General features: G+C 38.5%; 1 protein-coding gene across 5 annotated transcripts in view; it reads left to right on the top strand.

Annotated features, from left to right (window-relative positions):
- LOC6579008 (protocadherin-like wing polarity protein stan) overlaps nucleotides 1-19,845 on the top strand; it is a 75,367-nt gene that overhangs the window by 37,125 nt on the left and 18,397 nt on the right. For all 5 annotated transcript variants that reach the window (XM_002004869.4, XM_044010446.1, XM_044010448.1 and 2 more), the window contains exon 4: nucleotides 11,019-11,081. The gene's annotated coding sequence lies outside the window, so the exon portion shown is untranslated. The remainder of the gene's footprint in view (nucleotides 1-11,018; nucleotides 11,082-19,845) is intronic.

Here is a 19,845-nt window from a genome sequence, read left to right as displayed (position 1 = left end):
GTGTTATTATGTAAGCGATTACTTTTGGGGTGTGAACGTCACGAGCGTATTGCATTTAGATAGCATTTGTGGTCAGAAAACTTGTATCTTTCGTATCATGCAACATTCACGCCATGCAAAACAAACAAAACAAACAACAATTGCAATAGCAACAACAACAACAACAACAGCAACAACAACAATTGCAGCGAACGCATAAAAGTTGTTGTGGCAGCAAATGGACACAAAACATTTTTGGCGTTGGCTTTTAGCTGGTTTTTGTTTGGTAACAAACATTGGGCGATAAAAAGTCGAGTGCTAAAGCGGCACGACTAGCAAATACCTGCACCAAACTGACAGAGAGAGAGAGAGAGAGATAGTTCCAGAAACTGCAGAAAAGTTTAAAGTAAATTAAAACTAACATGTAAATATGAATATATTAAAAAACATCGTAATATATATGTATTAAATAAATCAAATATAAATTAGTTAATATATATATTTAAAAAAAAAAAATTAAATTAAAAAAATTATTTAAAAAAAATTTTAAAAAATAAATAAATAAATACATATATAAAATTAGAAAAACATATATTTATAAAAAAAAAAAAAAAAAATATTTATTATATATATATATATATATATATATATATATATATATATTATATATATATATATATATATATATATATATATATATAAATAAATAAATAAATTCATATATAAAATTTAAAAAATTAAAAATTCATTAATAAATTCATATATAAAATTTACAAAATTCAAAAAAAAAAAAAAAATAAAGCAAATAAAAATAAGCAAATATATATAAAAGAAATAGTTTTATAAATTTAATCCATATTTTGTTGTTTTAAAATTTTCTAAATTAAATCCCAAAATTGTTCACCTAAACTCAAGTGTATCTTGGGAATCTTAGGGCTGCAATCAGAAATCAGCTAAGATTTCTAGTCTATGCTAGCCTAGTCCTATATACCCTACTTGACTTCTTCATTCGACCGGGTATATATGGTAAATTGCATTGGCGATTCTACACATTCTACATTCCCATTCGCATTCACCGTTCTCGTTCTCTTTGGTTCCCTGGGCGCAGCAAACTGTTGTTGTGCGCTGTCCAATCGGCAGAGGCCTTCAAAGCGCACATTATAAATTGGGCGCAGTTCGCAAGGGGCGCATTCTTCTTGCCTCAGCAGCAGCAGCAGCAGCCGCAGTCGCAGCAGTTGCAAATCGAAAACCAAAAGTCGAGAAAATGTTATAAATAGCAATGAGAATGGAGGCTGCAGTTGGCCAGGAAAACGCTCGAACTGGGCTTGGTTCGTGGCATGAATTGCAAAATTTGTAACTGAAACGCGAAAACGGTAAAGTCCACATCAAGCTAGAGGAGACGGGAAGAGTGAGAGCGTGAGAGAGAGAGAGAGAGAGAGGGAGGGAGGGAGGGAGGTAGAGGGAGAGCAACTATTCCAATCAATTGACGTCCAAGTCGAAACTGAAGTCGAGGAGCAATCAACGTTTGCCACAAAGGAGCGCGCAGCGTTAACCAAGCCAACTGGTCAAACTGGTTGACACAGTTGGCCAATAGGCAAGCGGCCAAAAGGGAAAAGTGGCAGCAGTGGCCGGCCAGCAGCTCAGCTGCAAGACTCTAGCAAAAAGTAGTTTATAAAGCACAGTAAAAAAAATGCATTCTATTTTTTTTTTGTGCGCTTTTTTTGCTTTTTGTTCATAATGCAAAACTGATGAGCGAGGGCAGCTGAGAGAGAGAGAGAGAAAGAGAGAGGGGAGAGTGGGAAGAGATGGGTCTAACGTGATGAAAAGCAGTGAAAATAAAACAAAAGTCACTGCCTGGGCAGAGTCTCAGGTAGCTGCGAAGCTGAGAAAGTGAGAAAATGAGAAAAAATGAGACAGAGAGGAGAATAAAGAGAAAGAGAGGGAGGGAGAGAGAGAGAGCTATAGCAAGAGAATGACCTACGACATTTGAACTGCTAATTTTCACTCTCTTTGACTCGTCGACGTCGTCTTTGTTGTTGTTGTTGCTATTGCTGTTGTTGTTGCTGTTGTAGCTGTTCTCCATTCATTTGAAACGGACCATCAAAGCGAATCTGTTTGCCAAAGTTGGCAGCCAAGTTCTTTGGCGCTCGCTGCTTGGAAAGTTAGCGGCACTCGCTGCACTTGCTGCACTTACTGCACACACCTTTTGCATCATTTGTATGCGTTGCATTTTAAGTGCTTGGTCATGGACACGCTCCAAGGCGAACGTCCCTTCTAGCAGGCTCTCCCTTCATTCATTGCAGACATTTGCTGGTAAGCGCTAATTGAGAATTTGGCAAAAGCCAAGATGGCATAGATTTTTGTGCAGCTTTGAATATTCTTGAAAGTATTGGATTAGTAGAAAGGTGTATAGAAAGGCATACAGTTTGAAGAGAAATCTGCTTCCATTTAAAACATTTAAGGGAAGGAATATTTTTGGAGAATTCTTGAAAATATAAATTCTGAAATAAATATATTATATACATATATTAATTTATTAAGGGAAAAAATTTTTCTAGGATTTTTATACTTAAATTTTTATACAAAATTTAGTTTGTCTAGCTGAAGCTTTAAGACATACAAAATACTGAAGGCATTGGAATATAGATATGTAGGAATTTTATTGACCAACACTATAAGCAAGACAAATACCCTAAAATAAAATATTACAAAATAAAATGGAAATCGAATAAAATATATATAAAATATTTTGCAGCATAGAAAAAAAAGAAAAAATCTAATAAATTTGGAAAATGCTAAAAAAAATGATATGTACATATACAAACTTATATATACATATACTAAAAAACTATTTAGCTAGAGCATCATAGTGCAAACATCTCCAAGGACTGCATCGACTGCATGCCCAGAGATCTGTTTTTTATGTCAACAAAAATGAAGTGCGCTTTACACTCGAAATTAGTGGCATATTTTCGCCAGCTTGACATAATTTTAATTTGATTTTCCTTCTCCTGCTGCTTCTTCATCTTTCTCCAGTATTTACTGTGCCACTTTTTCATGGTCTGCTGCATTTTAAGTATTCAGTTATGATTTTTTTTAGCAGCTTCGCTTTTGGGCTGCTTGGCCACAGAAAATTGTCCAGCTGTGACGCGTCTAATTGGCCAGCAAAATGCTGGCCACTAATAAATATCATCATAAATTTGGCTTAGAGTAAAGTAGATTATGTTAGGTAGAATATTGTTATTATTATTATTATTATTGTTATTATGAGCTCAAATTGTGCTACAATTTGGCACTCGAGCAGCGCCAAAGCGCTTGGTCAGCTGCAAAGCTGCAGGCCATAAATTGGCTGGCAGCCAACTTTTAGCGGGTTTAACCTCGACAAAGTAGCTGGAAAATGCTGCAGTCACTGGAGAAACGAGGGTGAAGATAAATGGGTGAATTAATTTAAAAATTCGATAAAAAAAGTTGGCATATTAAATATTCGAATATTTTGCGATAGTTGAAATTTATAAAGCTCTTGTCCTAAGTCGTTGGCAAGCTGGCTACAAGCTAGATTCTAGCCTTTTTTTTCACAACTCCTTTCTTATCTCTCTATTTGCTTTCACTCCATCTCTCTCTCTCTCGCTTCCTCTCCCTCTCTCTGTTTTAATATTTGCCCCACTATCTCTCTCTCTCTTTCTCATAATATCATGTCCTCTCTTCCAATATCTCAAAATATCTGTCGCTCTTCCTTTCTTTGTCTCTCTCTCTCTCTCTCTCTCTCTCTCTTTATTCATTGATCAATTACTTAATGTAGCTTGATTGTAAATGCTCTGAAAACTTTTTCTTATCTCCCTTTTATTGACTCATTTGCAGTTTCATGATCCTATTCACTCCATTCATTCTCATTCAATCTCAGCATTCGCTTCATTAGTTGTTCTTTCTCCAACTGTATTAAAAAAGAAGAAAGAAGAAAAATCACCTGCTGCCTTCAGCTTCCGCTTGGTTTTATGCTCGAAAATGTTTTTCTCAGTTTGATGTTAAACTCTCTCACCATCCTCGGCAGTTATCTCACTTTTTGTAGCCTCTGCAATGAAAACCTGTTTGGAATTTATCGATTAACCCACGTATGCACATGCCATGCGGATAACTGAATGTTCATACACGAGTTGAGTAATTGCTAAATAAATGCGAAAGCCCGATGCACTCAATGAACAGATTCAGTTATTCAGTTGCACATATGAGAGACTTATATAGAGCCAGGCAAAGAGCCCCAAGGTAGTGGGGAGGGTGATGCGAGTGTGAGTGGGGCTCTGCGCCTCTTGGTGGCTCTCTGAATGAGCCGATTCAAAAGCATTCGCATGCACATTGCCATGCACTTCAAATGCCAAAAGGCAACCAAATACCTGAGCAGGAGCAGCAGCAGCAGCTATAGCAGGAGCTGCAGCTGGAGCTGGAGCCTGTGTCCCTTTGACTTTTGGGGGCAGCGGCGGCAGCGACGACGGCGACTTCTGCTGCTCAATGGCTCTGCCATTAATACAAATGCGGCACATTCGCTCAGAGCGCTTTGACATGCAGGCAGGCTGGCTGGCTGGCTGGCTGGCAGGAGCTCCACTCTCGTCATAGTATACAAATGTATATATACACCTTATATCCCAGCCTGTTGGGTGATTATGTCTGAAGTGGATTGTGGAAAAGCGCACAAAGAGTTCAGCTTGAGCGGGCGAGAGGACGGACAAATACTCAGTGCATTAATTAAATGCAAAATTGTGCCCTCTCAGGCTCACTCAAATGTATATTTATTGTGGGTAATGTATTCGGCATTAATAATGTGCTCCTCACCCCTCGCCCCTCGCCCCTCGCCCCTTGCCTACCCCTAACGAAGAACGGATGTGCTTAAGCCCATTGCTGTGCCGCATTCATATGGCTTCATATTGGGGTAGGAGAGCCTGCACGTAATGTAATAAACATATCAACTTTTCCTAAGAAAATTTCAATGAATTGCGCGGAAGTTGTAAAGGACTCCTTCAAGCGTTGCTTAATGCTAAAAAGCAACAGTTTTGTTTGCTGCAAGTTGAGCATTTGATAGGGAAATTATACATAGAAAGGACTTGAGTAATTGCTGTGCTGGCAATTGAGCTGAAAAAAAAAACATCGTAGGCGACTCCACTCGATTTTCTTTGACAGCGATAACTCACACGATATTAAAAAAAAAAAAATACAAGAAAAAATTTAAATAATAATTAAAAGAATAAAATAAAATAATAAGTAAATTTTAATACTTGAAAATATAAAATATGCATGTAAAGTAAATAAAACTAATTTACTAACAGAAAAAAATATTTATTATATTAAGCAAGTAACTCAAAGTTTTGTTTACGAAAATTCAGTTAATAAAATAAAAAAATAATTAAATAAAATAAGTTTAACAAAAAATTAAAAATATATATATATAAAATACCAAAAAAAAAAGTAATAAAAAATAAACAAATAAAATAAAAATAATAATAGCAAGTAAGTAGTTGAGTTTATAACGTATATATATATATTAATTTTTTTTTAAAATAATTTCTAATGGGACTCTGCTGGGCTGCATAAGCCAGAACTTTTGTATTATCAAAAAAGTTTGACTAATTGTTATGTAAAAAAAAAAAAAAAAAAGTAAAGTAAATTTTGCATTTTATTTACAAGCATTGTTTCTGCTTTGCGCCAGGTGCATAGATATATCGAATCCAGTGATCTAGAACAAAGCTTAATTTGCATCGATGGTCTTAACAACTCTAACAAGCAACTGCTTTTCTTCTCTCGATTTAAATTTCTATTACAAGCAATTCTCTTTCCGCTCTTATCCTGCTCAACAAGTGCAATTAAATTTTCTGTAACTGACAGAAAACCTCTCAGAAAATAGTTTCTCCTCTGTGGTAACTCCATGCGTATAAGCTTATCTACAAAGTATTTTATACCCACATATGAGCTACATAAAGGCTATATCGCTCTAAGAGCAACATACTCTCTGTAGTCCGTAGTCTGCTTCGATATGCAACTCCAATAATTTCAACTTTTCGCTTTGGCCATTGTCTCAAATGTTGTTTACGCAATGCATTATGCAGCTTGGTTGTTGTTGCCATTGCCAGTGCCTCGTTGTCTCATTGGAAAATGAGCTTTTCATTTGCCGATGCAGCTGCGTAAAATATGCTTTTAGCTTTTCATTTACAAGCAAACAAATGCCTCCAATGCAAGCAACGCATGTTATCCTTATGAAAATATATATCCTTGCTGCATGAATGTTTTCTCTGTTGTTGCTGTTGTTGTTGTTGCAGCTTATTGCAGACTTACAGTCAGCGGTTTGGGTTATATTCAGTCATTTATGGCCATAATAAAGAGTTAAGGGAGTTGCGAGAGTGGAGAGAGGGGGAGGGGAAGAGGGAGATTGATTGAAGTGGAAATTTGCTTAAGCATTTAATTTCAACTGGTTTCGTTGCTTGCTCCCATTTTGGTTAGCCAAATATTTATATTTGCCCTCAAATTGCAATAGCTCTACCGAGCTCTTCTAGGGGGCGTGGCCGGCTGTTGAAGGATTATATATGCAGCTGCTTGATAGAATATCTCTATAAATCGAACATCGTCATATTTTCCATTCAATTTTCAAGTCTAGAGAGACAAAGACTTTGTTTGTGCCAAGGCTGTGGGTGGCGCTTGGCTAGAAAATGACTCTGCTCCGATCGGAGGATTGCACTCGTCCCTATTGACGACTCTGGCGAGGAAGACGAGGAAATTGCAGCAACTGGAAAATTTTCATATTCATGGGCTGCTGTTGCATGGCAAAGGCAAAATTCGCATACAAATTGTTTATTTCCAAATTGAAGCTCAAGCAAAAGACAGGAGCAAGGGCGAGGGCGAGGGTGGAGGCGAGAGCGAGAAAACGAGATTGTTGTGGGTGTGGAGTAAGCGGATAGCCGGGCTGGTGGCTGGCTGCATCTGCATAAGCTGTGACGACTCAATTTCGGAGTACGTGTGTGTGTGTGTGTGGAGAGAGTGTGGCGAGAGTGAAGCCAGCGCCAAATTGAGACAATATTTGCGCACACGTTACACATACGCCACGTTGCACGCGCGCTGTCTCTGTCTCTGTCTGTGTGTGTGTGTGTGTGTGTGTGTGTGTGGCAGCTATAAACGAACTTTTTGCATGTTATTGGCTTAGGGGTAGTCATCACGTATATGTGTGTATGTGTGTGTGTGTGTGTAAAATGAAACCACGTAACAAAATGATTGCATTTGCCAAAAACACAAAACGCGAATAAATTTGGCTCACACACACCAATGCGCAAATTGCTGGGCGTTGACATTGCCCTGACAGCCAAGTGTGTGTGTGTGTGTGTGTGGCACGTGTGTGTGCTATTTGCTGTATGTGAATGTGTGTGTGTGTGTGATTGGTTGCTGTGCATATTTGCTCAAAGATGACTCATTTGCTGGGACAACGCGTAACACTCTAATGAGTTTTTGGGCCCAGAGACAAAACCTTGCGGCATAGCTCTCATCCCCCGCTAGCAGTTGGGCTTTGACCTAGGGCAATGCCATTGGGAAATTGCAAGTTGTCTGCATGCGCTTTAAATATTTTTTCGATCGAAAGTTTTTAATTGAACTGCCAAAAAGCAGAGTGATTTAGTGGTGCCAAAATTCTGGAAGTTGAACCACATAAAAGTTATTTTGCTGGTATTGTATTTGTATTGCTCTTAGTCTCTTCTATACAAACGTATAGACGGTTATAGATGAACCGATTCAGCTCGTCGTCATATATATTTTCTTGTGTGATGTGCTTCCAAGGCCTAGGCACTCGCTGTGTAACCTATTCAATAAATCATACACTCAGACAGATAAAATTGATATATGGGCATGGCTCCAGAAACATCTACTTTTCTTCGAGTACGAGCATCTAGGTTTTATTTTACAATTCTTGAAAACTCACTTTTCTGGAGAAATATCCATTACATAAATTTCCTACAAATGAATTCTCATTTCTTATTGCTCCTGTAAACACTTTTGCTTTTCCTTTCATTGATTCACATGAAATCAGTTCAGTGCTCTATGGAATATTTATCTATATAATATATATACTCTTTCATGTTTCCTCTTTGCTTTCAACTCAGAAAATACGCATTTTATTCTCAAATATTTGTACAGCTATTATATTTGATATATATAAAGGCATCTCTCATTGATTAATATTTTCCTCTTCGCAGAAAAATCGCTTCAGTTTCCCAACTTGCCTGCTGCAGTTAGCCTTCACATAATTGCTATGGCATTTTCTGCTCAAGATCATGACAATTGCTTGGCTTTCAGCTGCCTTGTGTCTATACCATGTATAATGTGCTGCAGCTGGATCATATCAGCTCATTCATATCGCATATTGATTGAAGTTTCGTGCGTTTCTTTCTGTTTGCCCAGCTGCGACGCATCGAGAGTCGTATTGACACTTTAATGAGTCGCATTTACATTAATGACAACACGCACACACGCACACACGCACACACGCACACACAGAGAGAGAGAGAGTTGAGGTTGAGTCTGTATCTGATTTATATTCAGCATTCACGCATCTATGGCACTGTGTGGCTTGCCTTTTGTCTTGAATTCTGATGTCCTTGTTGCTGATGCTGCCATTGCTGCTGCCACTGCTGCCACTGCTGCTGCTGCTGCCACTGCCTCTGCTGCTTGCCAGCATCATTATTCGCACCATTATTCCGGGGAAAGTTATCTCGCAGCGTGACTTAAAAGTTAAGCGTATTCATTATGTCCTTTGTGGACGCTTTGCCACGTCGTACAAGCGCAAACACCTTGCCCCACTTGCCACAATCGCCCAGCATGCTGCATGCCGCATGCCGTATGCCGCATGCCACAGATCCAGCATTTCTTTTGTCCTGCCGTTGTCAGCCTGTTGCCGCGCCTTTGTTTTATTTACTTTTGCAATTTGTTTTCGACTCAAGAGTTGTGGCAAACAATAAAAATCCAGCCTACGGGTCTGCCTTGCCTCTGTCTCTCTCTCTCTCTCTCCCGCTCTCTCTCTCTTTCGCTGAGTGTTGCATATATCCCAAACATCGCCACAAGCGCCCCTATAGCTGCCACACTTGTATCCTTTATCCCTTTTTGACTTGCTCCCTCTCCCTCACCCTCTCTCTCTCTCTCTGTCGCTCTCTTAGTCGCTCTGCACTTAATGCTGATTAAGCTGCTGTCAGCGCCCTGCTTAATGTTGATTGCTTGCGCGCTGAGTTGAGCCGCATAAAGTAAATTTAAGCTGCTCTTGCCACATCTTAATGCTGCACGGCTCTCTCCCGCCCCTGCTGCACTGACTGCAAGCACAGCTCAAGCCCAAGCAGCTGACTTGAGCTCTCATAAATAGCTCGACATTAGCTTGACGAACTTTCAACAACTGTCAATGCTGATTAGCAGCAGAGCAGCAGCAGCAGCAGAGCAGCAGCAGCAGCAGAGCAGCAGCAGCAGCAGAGCAGCAGCAGAGCAGCAGCAGCAGCAGAGAAGCAGCAGCAGCGGCAGCAGCAGCCGCAGCAAACAGCAGTTACACAAGTAGCTTCAGTTGCGCTGTCAACTGGTCTACACTTTACACACTTCACACACACACACACACACACACACATCTGCACATCTACACATATCCCACGCACACACACTTAAGTAGCAGCCACTCGCATTAATAACGAGTGAAAGAGTTTGCGTTGCTCCGCTCACAAAAGTATGCAAGATGTAACTTATGACTCTGACAGTTACACACACACAAACACACTCAAACACGCAGACTCCCACTTCCACTCCCACACACACGGCCAGCCAATGTGGTTGCTATCTTCACTGTTTTTGCAATTCATATGCCAGCTGTGCGCTTATTTATGCCAGCAAGTTTTTCGTGTAATCAAGTCCTACCTCCTGCCCAATGGCTGCCAAAGGGTATATTACATTACATTTTCTTGGAATTTCAAGTGGCACTCGACAGAGAAAGTACTAAACTAGCAATCATTTGCCGTAACTTGACTCAACTTAACTATCTCAAGTTTATTTCAACTTTTAAGTTGACTTCCAGCGTAATTTAATTTCTATTCTTAATGAATTTTTATGCAATTTAAATGAAATATTTGTGAAGCATTTAGTTGGAATAAATTGTAGTTTAAAGTTTATATTTTTTTTATCAATTTTAATCCAAACAGTTTTTTATTTTTTATTTTTTGTATTTATTTTGAATTAAAACATATGTTAAAAGGCAACGCTTTGCCAAAGGAATCCAAAACATATGAAATATATAAGATAAAATTGCTACATAGCTAAGAAAAAAAAAATTAATTTTAAAAATAATATTAAAAATAAACAAAAATCTTAATTTAAACATATAATATTTCAATTTTGCTTAAAATTTTTTTTTTGCGTTTTATATTTTTCAATCAATTTTATTTAATTAATTTTAATTTAAGTTATATTCCAATTTAGGGCACATATATTTTTAAATATAAATATAAATATTTTTCTAGGTATACACAAAAATTTATTTATTTTTTATTAATTTTTTTTTGCCCCTAATTTCCACATTTTTAAAAACCAAAAGCAAATTTCATTTTCCATCTACCCAAAAATCTATATGATGTTAAAACACTACAGCACATCTCTTAGTCGAGCATACCCAAACTCATTTGATCCGGCAAAAGTTAATTTTCTAGTTGAGCCAGTTGACAGACGACATAAAAGCAGTAAATTTTGTTAGGCTTTTGTGGAGTTGATGATAAAAGTTTGGGCATTTTAGGTATTTTAAAACAAACTTCGTATATCCTGATTCGCTTTGTTTATCTCTCTGCACTAATCGTAACCTTAGTATCTGTTGTCGACTCCCACTAATTAGTGGGCACTCGTTGTTGCCAAGAATTCGATCGACTTGCCATTGTCAGTCCCGTCCATCAATGCTGCTAATTAGATGTTGTTTCGACTTTCACTTGCAGCTCGACTTCGACTTGCGCTCATATCAATGTCTCTAATCTGATATTTTTGTTCTGTTCTCTTTGCAGCTTCAATATGTGCGCTCTAGGGATTGATTGTGGACCCGATAATTGCTGTAATTCCGTTAAAAGGTAAGTGAGATACGTAATTCGTCAGTTTTTTGCTGCCAACTGTTGCCACTTGCAGCATTAACTAAGTGGATTACATTGCGCATACGCCTCGTTGTCTGGGTGGGTCTGAGTCCGGGTCTGGGGTCTGTGTCTGACCATGCCTGTTGCTAGACCAAAGACACACTGCCATACCCATGCCATTATTGATAATGGCTGCCATTGTTCCAGCTGTCATGGAAGCTGCTGTTGTTCCACTTTTACTTGACAGAGACTCGTATATCTCGTTGCTGCAGCAACACCAACAGCAGAAGGAGCAACAGCAGCAGCAGCAGCAGCAACAGCTTAAATCGCATTTGTCGCTCCATCTCAGCACTGTTTGTTGTTCTCTGATACCCTGTAGGAAGAAAAATGGGCATGAAGAGGCAGTTGGAATATACAAGTATAAGCTATCATTAAATCTGTTGGGATGTAGCTTTGGGCAGTTCTAAGAAAAAATGCAAGGAATTTAATTGCTTTTTATGGCGTCGCTTTTTTATAGCGGGAGTTGTCTTTGGGTCTCTTTGGGTTCTCTCTTAGTCAACCTATCTCTCAATCTGTTCTACTGTTAGAAGCCATGGAGATATTTCTATGAATAGAAGTTTCATGGAAGATCTCTAACACAGAAAACTCAAGCCTGCTATAATCAAATTCCAATAGACTTTAATTGGCTTTTTATAGCAAGTTTGTCTTTCCTACTTTTTGGGGTATCTCTTAGTATAACTGATGTTTCAAAATAAAAAGATAGTTCTATGAATAAAGCTTCCTTCAAAGTTGTTTTTTCTGTTTCTTAATTTTACAATTTAGTATGATTTAGTCTAAGTCATGTTTATAACTATTAAAGGTAGTTCTACGAATAGACGTGTCTAGAATCTTCCTAGTGTAGATTTTTATAGCAAGTTTGTCTCTCTTACTCTTTAAATGTTTGTCTAAGCAATCTTTCAATCCGATTGTTTCGAGAGTTGCTTTTCATAGGTATTATAATTTATTCCAGGGCATCTCTTAGTCTATACCATTTCAGCTAGTGTTTGTTGCCTTGCTGTGAATCATTAGCAAAGCTGATAGCACTTATTGTCGGCATGTGCATTGAAATGCTTTCAATTAATTGATATCTGCACGAAACTCTTTCACATTCTTCTACACAGCAGCAAACTAGCACATATAGCAGATATCCTTACATATACATATGTGTGGGTGTGCATTTGTCAAAATGACTTTCATTTTAGCTTGACAATTTAGTTAGCGACGTCTTGAGTGACTGCACAGTCAATTTATTTAAATCGCTTTCGAGTTTATAGAGATTAATGTGGCACTTTAAGTCCCTCGCCCGGGGCAATGTCCCATAGAGCTGTATAAATTTGCCATAAAGCTGTTGAACGCCATTAAGCTGGCATTAACATAAGCATAGCCAACTATGCCAACTATAAATTAAATAAATTCAATGGAATTTGCGCTTCAATGCGTGACCCACATACACGACAGGAGTGTGTAATGAAGTTCTATGTGTGTGTGTGTGTTTGTGTGTGTTAGTAGTATCTTTGTATATCAGTTGATAGCTTTTACTGGCGTCTTTTCATCCACACACACACACTCTCTCTCTCACAGTGGCAGCACATTTCCGGCAGCCATTGTTCTGTTGATTAAGCGTTGCCATATGTTGCGAGTGCCTTTGCTGTCACAAAACTTAATTGCAAACAACGCAACGCAGCGTGTCAGCCACAAAGCGAGACAAGTCGTCTCTGAGCTGAGTTTGAGTAGAGCAAGCAACCCGCTGCTGCTGCTGCTGCTGTTGCTGCTGTTGCTGTTGTTGCTGCTGCTGTTGCTGATTCTACTCCTGCTGTTGCTGCTACTCCTTTGTACTTTGATCTATGGCCGCTGGCAATGTTTATCATTTGAGATTTAACAAAGCGCACGGCTGCATTTCAATTAACTCGAGGGCTCAGCACAAGTTAAACAGATGCCAGCTACTCGCCTGCTCAGCTCCCCGTCCCTCTCCTCTCTTCTCCCCACCACTCCACTCCACTCCACTTGACTATGTAACTCAGCTGCACTCACTCACGCACGGCGATACAACTCTCGACTTCTGTTTGCTCTACTTATGTACGCACTTTGCTGGTCATTCTCTGTGCGACTTCTAAAAAAAATAGAAAAGAAAGTTGAAAAATCGTAGCATACTTTTCAGCGCCGCAGAATGACTCAACTTTTGCCAGGACATTTAGCTGGCTTGCGGGCTTACATGTAAAAATCTAGTTTCATTTTCCAGCTCGATCCGGGCAAATTTATTGCGCATAAACTTTCTGCACCGAGTTTAAGAGAATCTCTAGTTTTTCTCAACTTTTGTAGTTGTTAGATTGTAGACAATCTCTCTGCAATTGTCGCACATTAATTGCCAGCACCGTCGCTTATTGATTTTTGTGTCACACGGCTGCAGCTAGCTGAAACTTTTTGGGCAACACTTTTTCTTGCTCCACGTTGGCCACGTAGACGCGGCACAATTAAATGGAAAATGTCAGCCAGCTGACAGCGGCAAATAAATTCCACGATACGCGCCAATTGCCACAAGCCACTAATGAAGTGCTCAACTAGTAGGCGAATTCTTAAAGCATTCGCTTGCCTCCATTTCATTCGTTTTTCCTCTTTAGCTGTGGCTGCTGCATGACTCTGTCTTGATTTGCATTTAAATTTAAATATATATATATGTATATATATACTAACTACACTGTGTATAGCCATAATATATGGCTGCTTGGGGCCAGCCTCTGCTGCGCCGAGTCTTGTCTATTGCTACCCACTCGAAACTCTAGGCAGAGCCATAAATTTTGCATTGCGTATAAGTAGCCTGAGTAGCGTCGTATTTATAAAGTATGTACAAAGTATATGTATATGTGTGTATGTGTGTATGTATGGAGTGAGTGTGCCTGTCTGGCAAACATTAAATATAATAAATAGAGAATTTTATTTTCTATTTGTCTTCACATTTCTTCTTCTTCTTTATTTTTTTCGTGCTGATAATGGCAGCAGTTAAGCTGACTCTGCCTGTCATAACTATTAAATATACATGACAACTTTTTAATCTCTTGATGCACTTTACAGGAAATGTGATTTAGATAAAGAAAATACCTGCTGTTAAGGTAATAAATCTTTTGAGTGAGAGTAAAAATCAAGGAGGGAATGCTTATAACTGAAGTTTTCTGAACTGTGCCAACTGCATTATAAGAACCATGTTCAACAACTTTTAATTGAGAGCTGAAATTTATCAGTAGAGGCAGCTGTGGAAGCCAGAGAGAACAATAAGCAATGGAAGATAATGAAAAGACAGAGCTTACGGCTTTGTGCTGTACAAATATTAATTAAATAGATGCCTTTATAAGGCAAAGAGAGAGCAGCGAATAAGTAAGAGTCGTGGCACTGCTGGACTAGGAGATACCCTGAAAGATCTTACATTTCAATCAGTTTGGGTTTCTTTTATGCACACTCTGAAATTTCAATCATGTTCAATGGGCTCAGGGTATAAAAAGAGGTTTGGGTTTAAATGAAAAAAGTAAGACTATTCTAGTACGATGTGCCCGAATAAGAGATACCTTGAACTCAATGCACACATTTAGCTGAACCTAGAGTGAGGAAAATGAATTATAACAAAACTTCTTTTATAGGAAGAATTTCAGTGCATAAAATAGTCATTTAGCTGATCCTTGAATGACATTTACTAAAGAAAAACATTCACAGCATAACATCTGCATTCAGCTTATCCTTTACTATTGCAAGTTTATTATTAAATAATTTTTACTGTAGCAAGAAATGGACATTCAGCTTATTTTGTATATTCATTTGGTTGAAATTCGTTTTAAGAATATATTTTAATTGAAATTATCGATTGTTATCGATAACAACAATTTATTATTATTTCTATTGTCAATGCTCATATCATTTTCCCATTGAGCAGAGCTCCATTTCAAGCGAATAGAGAATTATATATTTGAATGCTTAACACTTTGTACTAAATTCTAGTTTAAATATATCATATAGAACTCCCACAGAGTTAGTTAAGTATATATATATAAACTGTTATTTAAAATTTCAAACAATCTACAATTAAGTATGAACAGCTTTGCTTAATTTGATAAACTTTCATTCTAAAGTAACTGAAACTAAATAAAAACTTTTAGCTCTGAAAACTATGTTTACTATAAATTGCAGCATTTAAAATGAAAATAATAATAATAATAATAATACTAAATAAAGAGAAACACAAAGCAATTGCAGAATTTGTACTCATGACAGATGCTGTGTCAGATTTATTAACATGGAAATGGGAGAAGTCTGGGGCACAGGTTTAATTTCACAAATTCTCAGCTCTGCTCGGGTTGGCTCTGCTCTGCTCTGCTTGGCTCTGCTTTGGCTCTGCTTTGCTTGTTTGTAGTTCCTGTTATATTTAGAGTTTTGTCACGCCGCTGGCACATTTTTAATTTGTACACCATGTTGCACGTCTAGTTGTAGAGTGAGAGAGTGGGAGAGGGAGGGAGAGGGGGGCATACTTCCCCATCTACGTACATATATGGACCTGCAAGTGTTTTCGACTGGTTTCTATGCACAATTCTATGCAAACAAGCAGCCAGCAGAGACTGAGCACAATTGTTGCCGTTTAAACTCAATTGCATTTCTGTGTCTGCGTGGCGCGCGCAGCGTGGCTGATGGGGGCAGATTGGGAGGCGGCTGTGCCACAAACATCTCGAGTCGACTCCTTTGGCTCACGCTCATTCTTGTTGATATTGTTTGGTTGTTGGTATTTCTTTTGTTGCCGCTTCCAGCAGTTTTTCCTTGTTGCATGTCCAACAAAAGTGGAATAAAGTTGCTGTTGTTGTTGTTGTTGTTGTTGCATCATGTACTTGTGCTTGTTCGTTCAGCTTGCATTGCTGTGGCTGCTGTTTCCGCTGCCTTGGCCCCGTTTCCTGCTCGGCCTGAAATCAATAAAATTTATATATTTATGTGCAGTGCGCTGCGTATACGCAATATTTCAGCTTTAATGCCACATTAATTGTCACTAAGCATTCGCTGTTCGGGCTAAAAGCTCAAATTAATTTGCTGCAAAGTGTTTGGCATCTCCCAAAACACAGACGCACGCACGCACACAAATACCAATGGCATTTAATAGACTCTGGCAGTGAGCACTCAAGTTGCGGCAACTAAAAAAGTGTATCTGTGTATGTGTATGTGGGTGTCTGTGTGTGTGTGTGCACAGTCGGATGCACATGCTCCTTTGGGGGCGACTCAGATAGCACAGGACTCCTGCCACGTATTACGTATACGCAGCATGGCTCCACCTTTTTCTCTCACTCGCAACTAATGCGCTTTTAATGCAGTAAAATGCTGTCTGCAGGTGTTATTATTATACTTATTGTTATTGCTATTGCTATTGTTGCTGATGTTGTTGTAGTTTCTGTTCTGCTGCCGGCACTAATAACATTTGGAATATTCCCTTATTGTGTCTAGACCGGAATCGCATTTCCGGCACGCAAACCTGCCAGACGAATTTTATTGCATCTCATGTTTGTTTGCTCGCTTGTAGTTTTCATAAACATGCCAATCCCACCCTTGCACGCTTATGAGCTAGCAAATTAGCCAGCAATTTATGGAAATTAAGTTGAACATGTGTCACACACCCAAAACAGCAAAGAAAAGTAAAGCAACTAAATTAATTGTCTGCTGACAGCTGTAGACAGAGTAAGAAGTAAAAAACGAAAAAATGCTACAGCCAGTCGTTAAATTAAATGGAGCTCCAATAACAGTCCGAATTATAGACAGTCAAAGATTAACAAGCGTTAACTATTGTGACTCGATCCGACTCAATTCCTATTTGTGAAAAGTTTCAAAAGTTCAACAATTGTGAATATATTGAAATATTGTGAATGCCTATTGTGTTGCACTGAAAGCAAATCATTCACCAGCGACTGTTAAGCTAATATTTGTATGTTAACCCAAGGTTAAACAAAAGTGCAATGTTAACTCAATGTAAAGTAATATTCAGCTGCCATTTCATAAGAGCAGAAATAAGCAGAAGGCAGCTGAATATGAATATTGAAATGCATACCATACTAAAATCCCCTAAAAATACGTTAATTGTGGAGAGTGAAAAATTGATAATAATCAATTTTATTGACTCAATCCGATTTAAAAAAAAAATAAAAATTCCAAATTTCAATATTTCATAAATAAAATAGCAGACGTATCGAAAATGTCATAGCTTTGCTAGGAAGGAAATAGTACCCCATATAGGTAGGCAAAGTTCAAACGAATCAAAGCTCTCCTGCTAAATAACTGCAATGCTCTTATCTATTTCTACTCATATATCTACAATAATCACTTCATGCTGCACCGCTCAGATATCAATGTGAAAGTCTTGGACGCTGAATGGGCATCAAATATGCATCCTCTTCCAGCTTGAGCGAAGTGCTCTTACTTTAATTATTGTTATTAGCAAACGTGGTATTTATTGTGTGTTTGTTATGCTGTTTGTTTCATGCCAGCCACGCCCACAATGTGTGTCCGCACGTAATTGATTTGCTTGTGCGTGGGTGTGTATGTGTGTGTGCATGTATTTGTATTTCCTGTTGCAATGGCCCAATTATATATAAGCTATGCCAATTTCGTTTGCTTCAGGCTAATTAAAGCAACAACAGCAACAACAACAGCAATAAGCGCAACAAAGCCATCAAAGCAAATTGCCCAAGTGACAATAATGAGTCGCCTAATGTTGATCAATTTTCATTAGCCAGAGCAAGCAGTTGCCCTCCTCCTCCTGTTCCAGCTCCTGCTCCAGCTACTGCTGCTCCTCTTCCTATCTCTCTTAACTGCTTAAACAAAGCAAATTTAAAAAATTTCTGACTCCTGCTCTGCCACGCCTCTCTACCCTCGCCCGTCGACACTCTAAAAATTACAAAAAAAAAAAAACAGAAACTTTCTCCAAAAAAAAAGAAGCAAAACTTGGGCGCTCATTAGCTGTGAGCTCAAAGACAAAACAAGCTGACAGGGCTACGCCACGCCCACCGCGCCCACAGCGCAGCTATATATATACATATAGATGTATATATTAAAATTGTATCAAGCTTAACGTTGACTTTGCTTTGTTTTATTTTTGGTTTCTTTTAGTGTTCGCTGTTTGCTTTGCATTTTAGCTTGAAGTGCGCTGAAATTTTATCAGAGCTCAGAGAGGGAGACAGATAGAGACAGCGGGGGAGAAGGAGAGAGCGAAAAAAAGTTTTCAAGACACGGCTCAGAGCAGGACGCTTGGGGGCTGATGTTGAGCTCGGTTGGTTTGGGTTGGGTTGGGCTGAGTCTGGGGCGGGAGATAAGTTCCGTAGTTGGGGGGGTGTGGCATATATAATTTCAGGTAGCGCAAAGATGTCGCTACTTAAAAAAGTTTCCGCTGTCTCGTAAAATTCGCATGTTTATGGCGAGGGTGACGGCATTTGGCAATCCTTTTCTTTATCTGAATGCTACAAGTAAACACCTTGGAGTAAATATAGCTGAGAAGCAGGCAGCCCTACACACCCACACACACGCACAGCTGGTGTATATTACATGTGACAAATTTTGGCTGGCTTCTTGAATTTGACAGCTCATTTTCAGCTGACTGCGTGCGTGTGTGTGTGTGTGTGTGTGTGTGTGTGTGTGTGTGAGTTGTGTGTTGATAGGTTTTCACCAGTGACGCCATCTTAAGACAAAGTCGAAGCCATATATATACATATACATATATCTATATATCATATCAACATATCAGCTGCGCCACATTACCTCGATAGCTACAGCCTATGCCCTAGGCCACTGCTGCTCCTGCTGCTCTCCTCGAGACAAGCTGTAATTCGGCTTTGCTATCGCCTTGGCGCATTGTTAATTGGGGCTGCGTCAGTTGCGTTCATTAATTATGCATCCAAAGTGCCAAAATGGGAGGCACGCTTCAAATTGTAATTTATGTCGAAAACTAGGCAACACACTTTGCAGCACTGGCACACACACATACACACACACACACGCACACATTCATACAGTTACACTTTACAGCACTGGCACATACACTCCACGCTACACTCTGCTTCACAGTTTTTATATAAAACATTAATTAGTTCCGCAACAGTCGCGATAAAATGATCTCTGCAAATAGTTTGCGCCAAACTGTGCATAACACAACAGCAGCACAGGCCGCAACAACTAGAAGAAGAAGAAGAAGAACAACAACAACAACAACAACTATTACTACTACTACTACCACTACTAAACGTTATGCATTAAGAATTTTCAAAGCGGCGCCTTAACATTTTCACACCTGAGCGCATCTGACACATGTCGTTGGGTTTTCTCTATAAGCAATATAGGGTATTTAGTGGGCTAGGGTATAAATGTCAATGCATTGGCCTTGGCTCTAGATTTGCGCTTTACATATGATATAAACTTAGTTTGACTTCAGTTTTGAATAACGGAAAATATTCTTTAAAATGTAGTTTGATTATAAAATTAAATAAAAATTCCTTTAAAAAAAAATTATATGTATACTAATAATAATAATATACCCAAGCTAGATTTTTCCATTGATAAGATTTAATTTATTATTTAATTATTATTATTATTATTATTATTATTATTATTATTATTATTTTTTTTTTTTTTTTTTTTTTTTTTTTTGTATGATCAAACTGTACATTGAAGAATAATATTTCTTAATGCTTACTATATATGAATCATAAGTAAATAAAGT

This window comes from Drosophila mojavensis, unplaced genomic scaffold (genome assembly GCF_018153725.1).
Source record: "Drosophila mojavensis isolate 15081-1352.22 unplaced genomic scaffold, ASM1815372v1 contig_80, whole genome shotgun sequence".
Lineage (NCBI taxonomy): Eukaryota > Metazoa > Arthropoda > Insecta > Diptera > Drosophilidae > Drosophila > Drosophila mojavensis.
Note: the sequence above shows the minus strand (reverse complement) of the source record. Positions and strands in the feature narration are given on the sequence as shown.